Here is a 12,687-nt window from a genome sequence, read left to right on the forward strand (position 1 = left end):
ACTACTTACATGCCCTACTAGATGTCCACTCCCCTGATATACTATGCCTTACTGAAACCTGGCTCAAGCCTACTACTATTGAAAATGAGATTATACCCCCAGGGTACAATATACTAAGACTTGATCGCATCTCTAAGAAAGGAGGGGGGTAGCCATCTTGTATAAATCTAAATAATAAAAACTAGTACCCCCAATGCCTTGTTTAGTAACAATGCAGAAATACTCATGACAAAGGTCCAACTCAACAAACGCAAATCTATAAACATTGCATGTATCTATATTCCCCCAGATAACAACACAAATACCTTGGAGGGCATCCTCCAATGGCTCTGCACTAACTGCCTCCAGGAAACTATTATTCTCGGGGATGTTAATATCGACTGGAATACTTGTTCTTCAGACTTCCCCTCCACCCATATAAATTTGCATGGCTTCTCCCAGATGATATCTTCCCTTAACTCGAATCAATAAGCCTAACAAAAAAGAAAGTATCCTAGACTGGATATTAATAAAAAACCTACCACAGATATATAAAACAGGCACCCTACCTGAGGACTTTAGTGATCACTTCCTGACCTATATAATCAGGAAAAGAAATGCCATCCCTCAACAATCTTCCTTTAAAACCATTAGAGGTTGTAAGAACTTTATTCAGACTAAATTTCAGAATGAACTTAACGCATGTGACTGGTCCAACCTATGGCTACTTCCACTAGATGAAGCGGTCTCATACTTTATCTCTACATTTTTTGCTATCCTGGATAACCATGCTCCCCCACACACTATCAGAACCAATAACAAAGTAGCACCATGGCTCTCTAATGACACAAGGCAAAAAAATATTAGCAGAAACAAAGCGTGGACCTCCTGGAGAACCACTAAATCCCCAAAAGACCACCTTATATATAAACAGCTGAGAAAAGATGCAAAGAAGTCTATTATGCTAGACAAAAATAATTACTACTGTAATCTGCAACAAAATAACCAAAATCAACCACAACAATTCTGGTCAGGCATAAACAAACTTCTCTACCCAGGCCAATCAACTACCCCTAACCCCTTAACTACCCTCCAACAAACTAACTGTGCAATCCCTAGCCAGTAAGCTATCTCCCTATGCCCCAAGTACCACCAACCCCCACACCTGATAATAAGATCCCATTTAAGCTTGGTACAGTACCAACATCTTTTATTAAGTCCCTTCTTAAAAAACTGAAACCCACCACCCTTTCAGCAGACCTACTACCTGCAGAGTATCTCCAAAAAGGCACTAATGAAATAGCATAACCCATATCAATTTTACTCAATAGAACTATCCACGAAGCCTATATCCCCCACATCTGGAAAATCTCCCACATTGTTCCTCTTCATAAATGGGGAGATTCCACTGAACTTTCAAATTATAGGCCTATAGCCATTCTGTCTCCCTTGGCTAAAATAATGGAAAAATGTATCCATAAGCAATGTCTTGCCTCTCTGAATCAAAACACTCTCCTAGCCCCTCCCAGCATGGATTTAGACCTTGCCATAGTACAACCTCAGCCCTTCTCTCCTTCTCCCATACAATAAATCAAAACTGTAATGATAAGAAGCTCTCCTCAGCCCTCTGCCTTGACCTATCCAAGGCATCTGATATGGTAAATCACCAGCTACTCTTAAACACATTAAAATCACTCTCCATAGATAACCTAGCAATTACCTGGTTTCACTGGGAGGGTGGCCTAATGGTTAAGGTGTTTGCCTTACAAACACAAGGTGCAGGGTTTGAGTCACACAAGGGATAATTGGCTAGGCTTAAAATGTCTTGTAAGGGCAGTTAGCTTAGTACGAACCTATGAACCTATATTCTTACCTAAGTGACAGACAACAAGCTGTACTATGGAAGAATAACCTATCGTTCCTTTTACCAGTCACCCTTGGAGTCCCACAGGGATCTATATTAGGTCCCCTCCTATTCTCCATATTCATTAATGACCTGTACAAAGTCATCCCTAATGCAACTTGTATTCAATATGCAGAAGACTCAACCCTAATCTGCTCTGCCATCTCCCCCACAGATTTACAATCCTTGTCCCAAATCACTTTCAACAAAGTAGAGAACTGGCTCACTGGTCACCAACTACTATTAAACCCAAATAAAACCAAGCTATTACTCTTCTTCCTGACTTGCAAGGTCTCCTCACCACCTCTCACCATAATATCTAACAATGGTACCATCATTTCCCCAGAACCCAGTATTAAACTACTGGGAGTGATCATCGACAACAACCTCAAGTTTGATGCTCACATAGACAAAACTATTAAAACAGTTAATAAAAAAAAATAGGCTCTTTATACAGGATTAAACCATTCCTAACGCCATCTGCTAGAACTGTTATTGCTCGTACACATCTGCTATCGACCCTTCTTTATGCCTCACCCATCTTCGTAAACCTAAGCAAATCAAACCTCAATAAATTAACTAGGTGCTGCAATAACATTGCCAGATTTGCAACAAGATCAGCTTATAGAACCCATCACTGCCTTAGCCTTCAATTGTTAGACTGGTTTGAACTACCCTATCAACTGCAATATAACCAACTACTAGTTGTTCACAAAATCCTCTACCAACCAGACAGTACACCCATACTGAAAACTATTATTACCCCCTACAGTAACCTAAAATCCCATCGCTATTCCAATAAATTGCTAGTGCAAACTGTTAAAACCAGCAATTCAGCTGGTTAATCACTGTTCTCCAACTCAGCTGATAAAAACTGGAACCTACTTCCTGCTGAACTCACCACTGACCCCTCCTTATCCGAATTCAAAAAATCCCTTAGGAAATACGTAAAAATGCAGTGGCTTTGTCCCTGTACAAACCCTGACTAACCCCCACTCAAACATAATTCATAAATGAGAACCTCATTACAGGAATACAACTCTGATTCTCTAACTGTTTAAAATCACCCACCTACTGAAAAGATTTAAAGTTAACAATACACCATGTATGATAACCACCTTTAATATATGTGATTTCCTTTTTCAGATGAAATCTTTAACTCCTCAGCTACTTGCTTCCAACCTTTGCTGTGTGTATGTGAGAAAAACATGTACCTGTGTGTGCATATCATTAAACAAATCTCAGTTTTGTGATAACTCACTGTAATAATTTCACTGTATTTACACTTGTTTTTGTACATTTGGAGCTTTTCTCCCCTGGCCTCTGCTGAAAATGGACCTGTATCCAGTCGGACTTTCCCGGTTAACAAATGTAAAATAAAATAAAATAAATAAATGACTTTCTTATAAGGATGAGGTTGTGTCATTCTAAATTCTTTAAATGTGAGTTTGAAAGAAACGTGAAAGTTGACTGTTACTTGATATGATGCATAAGCTCATTCCTGTATTGGGAGAGGTTTGACAAAAAACAGCTGCTTATACAAAGACAAAGCACATTCACTGTACTTCTCATGGGGTATCTGTGAGAAAGAATACAGAGCTGTCCCTGTTAAGCAGGGTTTGTACCATTTCTGTTTTAAGCTGCAAAAGGAAGAAATATCCCTTTTGTTCTGTTGCTGTGACATTATTGTGTGAGTGACTATACATTTCTTGTGTAACTTGTGTAACGGATGTCTTAAAGGCTTTGGGCTAGCAATTGGAAGAAATGATCATTGCACCCGGAAGTAAATGCAGTGTCTAGATAATTAAAGGCTAAAGTGCTTAAGGAAAGATTAGCCTTATAACCATGGGGCAGAGTTATGCTAAAGCATAGGAGATGAAAAACGCAACAGTACAATTACATTTTGTGAAGGACAATCATTTGAACTGAAATAGCTGAAACTCATGACGAGAAGTGGAAAATAATGTTCTTCCTTACGTGGCAAACTATACCCCCTTTTACCTTTTTTAGGGACCCACCCTTGCATGTGCTAACTCAAAACTAACATTTTGGTGTCGCCAAAATATTCAGAGGGAACAGAGGTTTTCTGTTTCAGTGCAAAAGTCTTTTTCTGTATGAATGCCAGAGTTTGTACAAGTAGGGCTGAGGGGACAGCATTTGCAAAATGTTATACACAGATGATGTATAAATTTATTTTATTTATCATTTGCTGGCTAGGTTAGTCCCACTAGGCTAGTAAGTGTCAGTGGAAATCTGAGATAGCAATTTTATTACTAGGAAAATTTGGCCATGGCACAGTAGAGGTTCCCCATACTCTTTGATAGGCACCAGAGGATCATTTACATCCACCAGAGCTACCGCCAACACAAGCAGATGGGACTTAGGTTTAACATTTCAACCAAACAATGACATGCTCAGGAATGTATCACCCCCTAATGCTAAACTGCTGTGTTAGCAATTAAATCACCTGGAGTGGGAATAGAACCATAGCCTTTTAGATAACAAAGGCAAGTAATGCTACCTGTTGAGTCACTGATACAGGGAGATAAAACTTCAGGTAGGGAACTATACCTTGACAGCTGTGAAAAATAGTTTCATTTCCAGTGATTATGTCTGGACTGTTTCTTCATAAGGTAAAATGATAGAATAGATGGCTATCTTTCTCATGAGAAAGTATCTCATACAATATTGTATGAATATAGTCTAATAACCTGGTTTTTGACCTAGCTGTCAGTGCAAAGTATCAGACAAAGTAATAAAGTACACTAAGAATGTCAGTGTGCAGTGATCAGCAGAATATTCACTGTGAATTTTTCACCTGAACTCCATGAATATTTTAATAGGTAGTTGTTCCCTCTAAACATCTAATTTGCACATATTTTTATTGTCTGATAGTGCTTGTTGAAACACACAGTTTTGAAATATCAGGGATACAGAAGCTAAATTAGTCATTACAGTACTTAGACGAGGCCTCGTCAACAGCCTTCAGGTTAGGCTGACTCTGCTTCCTGTAAACTTACATCTGTTAGTCAATAATCTTGCAGATTTAATATGCATGGATGCTATGTTAGGTTGCATACACATGTATAGGTTGAAACTAAAGGAGAGAGGGATGAATATGGGCAAGCTGCCAGAGTGCTATGTTTTAACATACATGATAAACAGGTTTGTTAAATATTATTTATTATACTAAGCCACAGGTGTTTTCTTAAGAATTCAGCATTCATATGTCTGAACCAATTATTAGTGCCAGCTGGTAAAAGAGATTTGGGAGTGACTGTTGTAAGAACATATACGATAAAGAATTTACTTTAAGGAAATAGAGACAAAGAGCAAGAGAGAGAGAAAGAGAGAGCGTGGCAAAGCGCAAAGACAGGTAACCAAGGCAGCTGGCCCTGCAGGATGTAGGCACACCTATTGTTTTTTCAGATAGCAGGGTCCGTACATCAGTCAGGTAATCCAGGTGAGTTGTTTACACCTGTGTTTACTTCAGCAGCCATTGCTAGCTTTGCATTGCCATCTAATTAACTGTTTATTTTCAGGAGAAAGTATTAAAGCAAGAAGTCAAATCAAGTTACTCAAATCTAATCCACCTGCTACTCGATAAACAGATAGCTTCAGGTAAGGGTTGTGTCTTACACTTTGTTGCCTATCCTATTGCTCCATGGCTATATGTTTGGGGAAGACAGTTAAGAAAATACCGACTTAAGAAAAGAAATTAATAGCTCTTGTCAGAGTGAAGCCTGTTTAATTATTTTAGTGAATCAGACCTATTTATGTCTAAATCGAAGCAGTGTTATCATCTTGTATGCATTCTGCCATAAGACGATATAAGAGAACAGGGTGCATGTCTGTGCTGTGTATTGCAATAAAGAATTAAATATTTCTTTTAAATAAAAGTAATGGCTTAAGTTCAGTAACTTTAAACTATCTGGAAAAAAGATAACAGAAAGTAGCTCAGGGTGTGGCTGATAATAATGGCAAAATAACTGATGTGTGAACTGCTTTAGGAAAATTCAGGGGATGAATTGTCTGGTGTTCACTCCTAAAGCTGAACTGCACATTACATTGTCATGATTACTTGTAGCCTTTTATTTTCAGTCTGAAGTGAAGAAACTTTCATCAACTATAATAGTTCTCATTTACAAGCATTTATATCAAGGTGGGAATTGTGTCCACTAGTTTTATTTGACATGGGGAATGCATGTCAAAACCTTGTGAAATCATAAACGTCATATAAAAATAATGAAGGACTTTTGTCACAATTACAATTCTGTTACAACTGTGTAAAGAGTGCAAGTTTATTGTGTCAGTTAAAGAACTGACGTTTGTACAGTTCTTCAGGTATTTATGTTAACAATCTCTTGTATTATCCTGCAGTCTTGTTCTGGGAAGCAGGCCATGTCTTGGTGAGACAAGTAAGGTACATATAGTTTCATTTGAGGTTTGAAATGTATTTCTGATTCATCTAGATAACAGATTGGAACAACTGATATTATATATTAAGATGAAATTCAATGCGTGGGAAAAAACAGTATGCTACAGACAAAAAAATTAGCCTTGGGAGTCACTACGGACCAATTTTGATGGGTGACATGATGATGAATATTCTTAAATTGACAGTGTTTATTATTCTTAAATAAATTTCCAGTCTTTAACAAGGTAGAGTTTACATGTGCTAATCATTACTTGCTACTTGAGAAAGTATGTTTGACATGATGATAATATCATTATTATTTAACTATAGTTTTTATTTTATATGAGTGTGTGTGTGTGTGTGTGTGTGTGTGTGTGTGTGTATATATATATATATATATATATATATAAATGGTCAAATAAAATACAGGCAGAGCAACTTACAACATAAATGTGGTTCTAGTTTTTCTGCTATTGTCTCATTAATTGAGATAATGAAATTTCTGGGCTTTCATTGATTACTGTGATTGTTTATGTTTCATGGCCATCTCAGACATGGTCTATGTAAGCATAACTCTCAACCTCTTTGTATAAGAATTATGCACAAAACCAAAAGTAATGAGGTGGCAAAAGCCCAAAATCTGGGCACATTATCATTCTTAGTAAACATAAAGGCACTAAGGTAACATAACAGGTAACCTCACAAAACCTTTATTAATCCACAATTTGATGAATGAAGAAATAAAAATACAGCAACTTGAACTGACTAAGCGCTTTCACCCTCATGGGCATCTTCTTACTCGTATAAATGTGGAAAGTTGTTAGAATAACAGGTGTTGCAATAACATCCATTTTCAGAATGGTATGAAATGAGAAACTGGAATGTGTGGCATTATTTAGTGACTTTAATACTCTGTGGCTCCCAGATATGCAACAAAGTCCAGAAGGTTTAGGATTTTTGCTTGGAAGTGTTTGCCTAGATTTTATACCCCCCAAAATGTTTCTACACGGAAACAGCAAATGCTGGAGGTATGATGAGAAAAAGGGTTTACAATCAAATATCTGAAAGTCACCTTATCGTCATTCATAAGGTCAAGGATAAAGCTGCAAAAAGTTTATAACTGCGAGTGGAAATCCTGTCAACTCTGAAATATCAACACATAGCTTACGTTCCCCGTTTTGTATTTTGCTATTTCAATTGTATCGCACTACAAAGGGGATCAGGAAAAGTATCCCTTTCCTCACTGTAGTGCTATCTTGGATTTATAATATATAATTAGCATGGGGTGTTAGGGGTGCAGGGGGCCTTGTCCCTTGCAAAACAGTATAAATGTGTATGACTTGTCAACACTGTTTTTCCAAGATGGTGAGTGGTACCAAAAATGCCAAATGTCGATTCCTGTCTTCCGAATGATTCGACATTCAGAGCAGTTGGTATGATAGCTTCTAATATGTTGGTTCGATGATGTGAACATTTGTGAATAGGGTTTTTATGATTTTTTGATAGTAAACCAGGAAAGAGAGACATGTTTTTTGGGAATATGATGAGTTGGTAGATTTTAAAACTACAGGGTACTCTGTCAGAACTAGGATTACATTCATAAGAGACAAACAGCAAAAATGACAAACGGCATTACCTCAAGCTAAAAACGCTGAAACTGAAAATGATGACAAGATCATCATGCAGCATGGACTCCCGTTATCCCCTTTCCCCATTGAGTTACTATATATAATTACCAGTGGGTGCCAGGGGCTCACCTCCCCCCCCCCCCCGTATAGAGAGGGTGCTGAGTTTTTTGGCATTGTAAGCTTTGACCTTTTTTGGTCAGTATAATGCTATTTGGTGTTTCAGCCATTTGGCATTTTGAATGTATTCCCAGAAATATTGTGGGAACAAATTGCTTTAACTAAGGAAATAATTATTTTGAGCTGGAACACAGGATCTAAACTGCCTAGACAACATAAGATCTTATTATGTTTAATGCTATTGTCTGCCAAAAAAACAATTAATAGAAAATGGAAATCAAATTTTAAACCAATGTAACTGAAGTACTAAATATTGTACAAGAGATCAAAGAAATGGAAGTGAGATCTTTAGATACAAATAACATGGAAACGCATGGAAACTGTGGGAACAATACATGTAGAATAACATGCAGAAGGAAGTGAGGTTAAAGGGAAGGAAGGACATGAACAATTTATGTAATATTGGAGAGTATGCCAGTTGTTATAAAGAAGGAAAACACATATACAATGTATAATGCATAAAAATGTTTTTCCTGTTAATGTAGGTGTGCCTATGTCTTAACTGATAATTTAATAAAAGAGTTTAGAAAAGATTTTCCACAAAATCATAAATTTTATGAGGAATGAATCAAAAATATGAAGCAAAAATTTGGACATTCTGCAAAAATCTATATAGATGAGAGGTGATGTTTCAGCCTTTCAGTCTCAACATTATGGGACTTGGTAATGCAGTTCCAATATTTCAAGTGGTTAACATATATGTGTGTGTACATACACACATGCATCTTTACATATACATGTTTCTAATTACATATATATATATATATATATATATATATATATATATATATATATATATATATATGTATGTATATGGATCCCTACCACTTTATCGAAGTTCCAAAACTCAGAAGACCATATGTTCGAAGTTTTGGAACTCCGAACACTTTCCATTGAGATCACTGTATAGCGCGAAACTCAGGATTTGAATTTTTTCCTCACTGTAGTGTGATCTCTGAGTTGGTATATTTAAGTAGCAAGGGATGTGGGTGGCACAGCCCCCCATGTAGGGAGTGCAGTGGGGCTTGCCCACTGCAAAATAGTAAAGATAAGCTGTTTTATTTTATTTTATTGTGTTTTCTTATTGTTTGTAAGTTCCAAACCTTCAAACATATGGTCTTCGGAGTTTTGGAACTTCAATAAAGTGATAGGGATCCATATATATATATATATATATATATATATATATATATATATATATATATATATACAGACAAACACACACACACAGATCTACTGTTTGCATTTTTTATTTTTTTATTTATATCTGATTACCAGAGTAGCTATTCATAGTTCATCCACATGGATTTTATTTATTTATCATTTGTTGACTGCGAAGTCTGACTAGGACAGAGCCTATTTTCAACAGAGGCCCGGGGAGAAATGCTCCAGATGCATGTCTTTAGAATGTGGGAGGAAACCAGAGTACCTGGAGGAAATCCACACAAACGCAGGGAGAATGTGCAAACTCCGCACAGATCCCAGCTGAGATTCGAACCGGAGAACTTCTTGCTGTGAGGTGACAATGTTAACCACTGCACCGCCTCGGATGTTGATGTGCTTAATTTCAGCACACTTACGTTTCCAAAAACATGTGGGCACTCTTTTGTGCAAGCTCCAAGACTAATTCTCAGAACATGCAAAGAAAAACAGAGTGTTTTTTTGCAGGGGGCAATTCTCCCTGCACCCCTCACTCCCACTGCCAGTTATATACACTAAATATGAAATTGCACAATCCCCCAGAAAAGGACTTATTACCCTACTCCAATGACTGTTGATCTAACACATCTGTCAAACATCTGTATATGTCGACCAAAGTGTATCAAGAATACAGAGTTTGACAATATAAAATCAATCTATTCTGAGCAGTCCATACATACACACACACACACACACACACACACACACACACACACACACACACACACACACACACAAAACATAAGATAAATAAAACAAAAGAAAAACTTTAGAAATCAAATAAAGTGACATGAAAACTGTAACGCAGGCTGGATAAGTGGGATTTATGAGGGGGTCAGGATGTTGAGTAACACTTTAGTCTCATGGGGGTCAGGGTGTTGAGTAACACTTTGGTCTCATGGGGGTCAGGGTGTTGAGTAACACTTTGGTCTCATGGGGGTCAGGGTGTTGAGTAACACTTTGGTCTCATGGGGGTCAGGGTGTTGAGTAACACTTTGGTCTCATGGGGGTCAGGGTGTTGAGTAACACTTTGGTCTCATGGGGGTCAGGGTGTTGAGTAAAACTTTGGTCTCATGGGGGTCAGGGTGTTGAGTAACACTTTGGTCTCATGGGGGTCAGGGTGTTGAGTAACACTTTGGTCTCATGAGGGTCAGGGTGTTGAGTAACACTTTGGTCTCATGGGGGTCAGGGTGTTGAGTAACATGTGAGTCTCATGTACCTTTTGACTGGATGTGAGGTCTACAGCAGAATGTAAGAATCCAGAGATGTTAGTGAGCTAACTAGTTAGGGATGAAAGGGTATAACGGGACATGAGTGGAAGTGATAGCAGGAGGCATGCAAGCAGGATGATATTGGAAAAGGTCAGGAAGGGGGAGAAATGCAAAGGACAAGCAAACATGGGGAAAATGTGTTAGTGGAGGCGAAAAGAGTGAGAATGTGAGTGATGTAACCATATAAGGGAGACGAATAAGCAAAAGAATGTCTCTGTGGATGGAAGATGCAAAGTGAAGTGATTAATAAGGGTGAGACAAAGATGAAGGCGGCTAGACAAGACCCAGAGTGCCCAAGAGTGAAGTGTGTGGGAGGGGACAATCAGCCAAATCAAAAGCAGTGTTCAAAGGAGACAGAAGAGCAGAGAGGGATTTTGTTGGAATATTACAGGAGGGATATTGAAGAGCTTATATCCAGCACAGGGGGGATACAACCAGCCCAAGCAATGAAGATGATTTAGAGTGGGTGGGTGATGTTACAGAGTGGAAGAGAAATGGGATGGGGCAGAAAATAAAGGAGAAGGGTGAGTATGTGGAAAGAGGAGAGGGTATTGTTTGGAGACTCCAGCACAAAAGAAGTTAACGAGTCTGAATAAGTGAGAAAACATAATACCAAATCTCTGTGAAACCCACCTCAGGATTTACAGTCAAAGATGTGGGAGAAGGGGAACAGAGGGATTACTAAGGTGGAGAAGATGCTATATTGTGCTGTATGCGTGCACTGATGATCTGCCAAAAAGGAAAGACGAGATGGCAGGAAGCAGGCTTTGAGATACAGCAGCAAGATTTCAGGAGAGATGATTAGGGGTGATTCTCAGAATATTATTGTGCAATGCAAAAGGTTTGGTAAGGAAGATAAGTAGCTCCAAGTAGGGATGTAAGACAGGAGGATGGACATTGCTGATATCAAGTAATCATGGCCCAATGAATTGGACAAAGAAGTGTCTGGGTATAGGTTGCTTAGGAATGCTAGAACAGTGATGTAGCTAATGATTCTTGCACCCTGTGCCACCCCCCCAACTCCAAGTTTAGAGTTGAAGAGCACACACACACACACACACACACACACACACACACACACACACACACACACACACACACACAGCTGTTCTCTTCAGTTTATGCCACACATAGAGTGGCACAGCACTTTAATTTTGTCTGCAGATGCAATACTGGCATTATGAATGCCACTAATGCCCTGAAAACACAGAACACTACAGTGCTTTGGTAACCATTTGAAATGTTGAGACCTGCTACAGCAAATCCTAAAATACAGACACTCAATGACCAAAGATTGGACTTGTATATACAAAGTCTGAAATGGCCATTTCTCTGAATATTCTCTTCTTCTTTGTGATATGGCAATCTCAGAGTTAGTATATATAAGCGTTGGTGGTGTGGAGGGTACGGGGGAACTTTTAAGGAAAAGAGTGATCTTCAGGATTCCCTCTTCTCCTGTGTTTTCAGTCTTTTTTTTGGGGGGGGCATGTTGGCACTTGCCATTTCAAATGCCAACATTTCAGTAGGGAGCCCAGTGCTTCAGTTTTGTATATGAAAGCAATACTGGCTTCCATACTGGTACTGCACTGAAGATCCATTAGGATCCCCCTTTGCTCCATCTAAGCTATGCCTCTGTTCTAAAGAAATAAGAGATGGGTTTGAACAACATACCTAAAGGAGGGAGTCAGATGAGGCTAGAGAGGAAGAAAAGCACCAAACCTAGAATCGGGAAAGGATACAGCCAAAGACAGAAGCTTGATTATGTGCCCTGACAGTTAAAGTAGGCGAATTGAAGGTGGAGGGTGGACTGAAACAGAATCTTTCACCAGATACAGGAAGAGAGGGTGATGACAGTTTGGTGGAGAAGAAAAATGAGTGAGGTAAAAGGACTAGGGTGAGGGTAATACTTATTGGGAATCTACTAAAAGGAAACTTGGTGAAAGGAAACTCCATGGTAGACAGGAAGTAAGAGATGGTTCAGATCTTGATCCATGAAATGTTCAACCAACAGGTGCAAGACTGTTCAAGAAAGTAAAGAATTATGGATGTAGTTCCAACCATTCCAAAGGTTTGTCAAGGATGTGCTTTTCAAGGTACCATTAACCAACAATG

General features: G+C 38.5%; 1 protein-coding gene across 1 annotated transcript in view; it reads left to right on the forward strand.

The window, feature by feature from the left end:
* The first annotated feature begins 5,159 nt into the window (after positions 1 to 5,159).
* LOC122791794 overlaps positions 5,160 to 12,687 on the forward strand; it is a 233,309-nt gene continuing 225,781 nt past the window's right edge. The window contains exons 1-2 of the mRNA XM_044059740.1: positions 5,160 to 5,345; positions 5,425 to 5,503. The gene's annotated coding sequence lies outside the window, so the exon portion shown is untranslated. The remainder of the gene's footprint in view (positions 5,346 to 5,424; positions 5,504 to 12,687) is intronic.

Source organism: Protopterus annectens, chromosome 17.part0, assembly GCF_019279795.1.
Source record: "Protopterus annectens isolate FY-2018-M chromosome 17.part0, PAN1.0, whole genome shotgun sequence".
In the NCBI taxonomy this organism is placed as follows: domain Eukaryota; kingdom Metazoa; phylum Chordata; order Ceratodontiformes; family Protopteridae; genus Protopterus; species Protopterus annectens.